A 5,523-nucleotide genomic window follows, 5' to 3' on the forward strand; every position below is an offset into this window, starting at 1 on the left:
ATCCATCCTCCATGGCTGGATTCATTCTCTACCTCTATTCAGAGTCTGGCTGCTTCCTCTGCTGTATTTCATAACATGATACAAGGGCAAGGCACACTGCCTGCACCTACTGTTACTAAACGTTCTGTGCCTTCATCACAGCCTACACCACTCTCGGATTCTGAAGAACCATCAGTTCCTGCTGACCCAGATGAGCACCCTGTCATCAACAGTATCTCCGATTTGCTGTTCTCCATCAGATTTTCTAATTCCAGGCCCTACCCTTCGGACTGTCTACAGCTCCCAGGGTGTTCACCAAGCTCATGGTGGTGATGGCAAGGAATTTGACTCCTCCCTTACTTGGACAACCTCCTTATTTTGGTACAATCAACGGAGGTATTGGAACGTCACCTCCAGATGACAATGTCCTTTCTGCAGAGCCACGGTAAACTGGGCCAAATCCTCGCTCAATCTCAAAGGATGCTCCACCTCGGTGCGCTGCTGGATGCCATCGTACAACGCATCTTCCTTCCTCAGGACAAGATTGCGGTATTGCAGTTGCGCATCCACAACCTGCTCACAAACTATGGGTCTTGGACCATGAGGCCATGCAGATTCTGGGCTCCATGGTATTAGTCTTCAACATGGTGGAATAGGCTCAATTTCACTCCAGGACTCTACAGTGCCTGATATTCGCCAGGTGGAATGGCCTACCGACACAGATCAAGTCTCAGGCTCTGATACTGCCGCAGGAAGTTCGGATGTCCCTCTCCTGGTGGCTGCACGCGTCCAACCTCGACAAGGGCAGACCATTCTGGATTCCACACTGCACGCTTCTCACCAGGGACGCCAGTCTCCGGGGGTGAGGAGTTGTCATGGGCAGTCATTCCTTTCAGGGGTCTCCCAATCAATGTTCTGGAGTTTCGAGCAGTTTACCACGCCCTTCAAATGGCTCAGGACCTCGTACACCAGTGTTTTTCAACCGCTGTGCCGCGGCACACCAGTGGTTCTCAGATGTGCCACCACAGATGCCCAATGCCCAGCCGCTGACATCATCACCGATTGCCATCCCCACACTGTTTTTGACTGCGCTGGACTGCGGCCCGTAACCTATGACACGCAGCGTGACTCACGCATGCCATGTCACCTTCCCGCCTGCCCCTCCATCCGCTTACCTGCCCGCTGTCTCACCCTGTGCTGCTCCTTGCTCCTCCGGCTGCATGCACTCCAGATGCTGAGGCAGGGAGAGGGAAACATGAGCTGTCCGCTCACCTGCCCGCTGTCTCACCCCGTGCTGCTCCTTGCTCCTCCGGCTGCATAAACTCCAGTGGCTGAGGCAGGGAGAGGGAAAGGAGCTTCATATCCACTGACTCCCAGGTAGGGGCCAGTGAATTTGTATTTATTTAATGGTCTCTACACCCAGAGGTCTTTCAGATTCTCGTGCGCAAATGGGGACTGCCAGAAGTGGATCTCATGGCCTCCAGACACAACCACAAGGTTCAAGTGAGCATGGGGGCCGGGGTATGATGAGAAAGGAGCCCAGTGCATCCTGGGAGGCTCACAAGCTTAGGGGGATATCCAATTAGCCCCGTTTTTTTACCGGGGCTAATTGTCCCGCCGGGGGCTATCTAATTAGCCCTGATAAGACGGCGCATGCCGCGGCTTATCAGGGATTTTGTTTCACCTGCCTGTGGCAGGTGAAGCATAATCCCCGGAAACAGCCCCGTTTTCTTCCGAAAACAGGGCTGTTTCACACGAAAACTCACAGGTTTCACTGAACCTGTTTGTTTTTGGGAGAAAGGTTGTTTTTTTTACACGCGATCTATCTGGATAGCCTGCAAAAAAATTGGTGAAACATCGGAAAAAAGTCTGAGAAAATGGCCAAAAACTGACGTTTTTCAGACCCGATGTTTTAACGGGGATAATTGGCTATCCCCCTTAATGTTCAGTGTCAGTCCTGGTCTCCACCAGCATACCCAAGGTTTACCCTGTGGATCCCATGGACCTCGAAGAAAAAGAGTTAACGAAGGAATGTTTTACCATAACTCTTTATTATTTTAATTGGTTCACAAAGTTCACTATTTTCTATTTCTGTTTGAGGTCACAGGTCTAATACCTGCCTTCAATAAGGATCAGTGTTAAACTGAGCTGTGATCGACAATGCAGGATGATTGGCATCTTGGCCAGTCTCCAGCTTACTGCTATTTATATGCAGTGCCGTAACTAGACATTTTAGCACTGTGTGCAGAAAAACAGCATTGGCGCCCCCCCATATTCAAAACAGGGTTGCGGCGTGCAACAAAAATATAGGGGCATGGCTTCTTGGGGAAGGGACTTGGCCACAAAATAATACCAATTCATATAACACTGCACATTAGTCTCCATTATTCAAATTACGCTGCACAGTATTGACACTAACACACATTACGCCAGGTACAGCCCCCTTTTACACATTACGGCAGGCAGAGTTCCATTTTACACATGACACCAGGTAAAATCCCTGTCACACATTACATCCGTGTGCTGCAGCGCGACATGCAGACGCAGCTGGCTGTGTTTGATGAAGGGATTCCCGGGCCCTCATATAAGTAATCTCCCAGCCCCCCGTCCCCCACCCCAACGCAGGATGCGTTCTCCAGGCTCCGGTACACACTCCAGAGACTGAGGATGGAGCAGGGAAGGCACCTCTCCATGCTGGCCCTGGTTGTAGTCTCTATAGTTCTGGGGGGAATGCCACGGTCTGCCCAATCACTGTGGCCAGCAGTGATCAGGACACACTGGGAAGGCAGAGTCAGTGAGTCTTACGTTTGTGTTATAGTTACCGGGCGAGCGCCGCGCGCACGGGGGGGGGGGGGGGGGGGGTAGGCGGCAGTGGCCACACTGGCGAACCTGCCCAGTGCTGGCACAGACAGAGGCAGCTCTGGAAAGCTGAAACACAACCCCCCCCCACCCTACCCGTTTTGTAGCGGTGCTGCGGATCTTACAGTATGCAGCGCTGGGCATCTCACATGCGCGCGGCTCGTCCGGTGACTGTAGAAGTAAGTATTGGAGCCGGCGCCGCTGCTGTGGAGAGGAGGTGAGGGAACACAGGGCAACCTGCCCAGCGCTGCCTGTCATGTCTGCAGTGCTGGCACAGGAAGAGGGAGCACTGAAAAGTTAAAACACAAATGTAAGACTCACTGACTGCCTCCCCAGCGCTGCAGCTCTCCTCACATAACAGCTGGTCAACAGGGGCAGACGGTGCGCCCACAGGACAAATGCGCTGTGTGCAATGCACCGTCTGCCCACACCTAGTTACGGCCCTGTTTATATGCACTTTATTTTTTGGCTGTGCACATAATGTATTTTTATTATGTGGTGATAAACTATTATATCTTGCTGAAACTTTGGATGTGCTGGCTTTCCATTCCTAATTTGAAAACTGCCAATCAGTGCTGTAACTAGGCATTTTAGCGCTGTGTGCAAGAAACGGCATTGGCGCCCCCAATGCAAGATAGTGGTAGTGTGCGCCGTAGTGGCTTCATGGGGAAGGGGCGTGGACACAAAATAATACCAATTCATACTACGGTGCACAGTAGTCTCCATTATTCAAATTACGCTGCACAGTAGCGCCACTACACCAGGTACAGCCCCCTTTTTACACATTACGGCAGACAGCGTCCCCCTTTTTACATATTACGGCAGACAGCGTCCCCCTTTTTACACATTACGGCAGCCAGTCCCCCTTTTTACACATTGCGGCAGACAGAATAGTTAGAAAAATAGAGAGAGAGAGAGAGAGAAGAGATACTTACTATCTCTCCCCGCTGGCAGTCAGGCTCCTCGGTGCCTGCAGATGATCAGATCCCGGGCAGGCGAGGAGGGAGGGGGACTGGAGCCGCAGCAGCGCTATGTAATTGGTAAAGGCGTCGCTGCAGCAGTCCCCTCTCCTTCCGCATTGGCTGCCGGCCGCCGCTGTGAATGCTGGGATGAAGGAACCGCATCCCAGCATTCACAGCAGCGCCGGGCTGCAGCAGTGCCTCTACCAATTACATAGCGCTGCTGCGGCTCCAGTCCCCCTCCCTCCTCCTCCTTCTCCGCTGCCTCCAGCGCTGCTACTCTCCTCCCCTGCCTCTGGACCGGCTTCTCCAGCGCGGTGCACACAGCAGAGGCGGCTTGTAATGAGTCAATTTGACTCATTACAAGCCGCTGGCCGTTGCGCCCTCAGGGCAACTGTGCTGTGTGCCAGGCACACCTGGCACACACGTAGTTACGGCGCTGCTGCCAATATATGAGCCCTGCACTGCGTCCTGTGCAAGTTTTTGCAGATTTCTGCTCACCACCTCAGGATGCTACAGGAAGAAATCATGTAGCCACACCCGATCAGTCAAACAATTGAATAGTCTCACACCCATATCAGTAGCCACAACCCTGCTGTGCTGGTCACACCCCCTACAGCAGCAAACAATAGGCCTTTGTACATTTCAGCTCCAGGCTCATGAGCACCTTAATCTGGCTGCAGGTGTAGATCTCAGGACCAGCTGCTTCTCCCATGGGCAGCTGTACGTGGATTGTTCACAATAAGTAGCCCCAAGCAAATATTTTTTACAAAGACATTTTGTGATCAATGTGTACAATATAAAATATATATCACAATATTAGATGGCACTACTATCTCTTTGTAACATTTGTTCTGCCGACCAATAACAGACATCCACGGGAGTGAAGCCGCGGGTAAACGCTAGTTATTGATAGAAATGTAATACTATTTATACTTCATCTTCTACAAATTCAGGCACATTTTATGGTCCTCAATATAGAACAATGCTCTTAGTACTGTAGTTTCTGTATAAGGTGTAATACTCCTTTTTACTATCAAGGTAGCCGTAATTTAAGAAAGAGTACACTCAGTTACATGATACTGATTCACCGCTCATTCTTAATGCCTGATCTGAATTGCACACACTGCTGATGACAGGTGCCATGGAGCGTTTCTTCTGCACATGCGTGCAAGATAGGGTGCGCACAGAGTCGAAGTTGTATGAATGAGACGCATGGTCTCAGAAATGTCTTGAAAATGTAGTAGGCATTCCTGGACAGTGACAGCGCGGTGGCTTAGCGGATGTACAGAGATGGTCCATGGCGTGTTATTGGAGTTTTGCTGAAAACAACTGCATACAGAGACGATCAACTGCTCACATATTGGCCAAACTCAGGGGGTAATTCAGATCTGATCGTAGATGTGCTAAATTTAGCACATCTACGATCAGTTTCTCTGACATGCGCGGCGGCGATGCTTTTGCACCCGCTGAGTAGCTCCCTGCCTGCACAGCCTAGATGCGCTAGCAGGCAGCTACCCACCATGTCCTGAGTTGCAGCGGCTGTGTGTGACGTCACGCAGCCGCCGCGGGCCACTCCCGCAACAGTCCAGACACCGGACCACGCCCCACCAACGGCGTTCTAATGACGTTGGCACGCCCCCTCTCGCCCCGCGACCGCCTCTGCCTGTCAATCAGGCAGAGGCGATCGCAGCACTGAGATGTTGTTCGCATCTCACTAAGCCTC

The sequence above is a fragment of the Pseudophryne corroboree genome, chromosome 1 (assembly GCF_028390025.1).
Source record: "Pseudophryne corroboree isolate aPseCor3 chromosome 1, aPseCor3.hap2, whole genome shotgun sequence".
NCBI classification, from domain to species: domain Eukaryota; kingdom Metazoa; phylum Chordata; class Amphibia; order Anura; family Myobatrachidae; genus Pseudophryne; species Pseudophryne corroboree.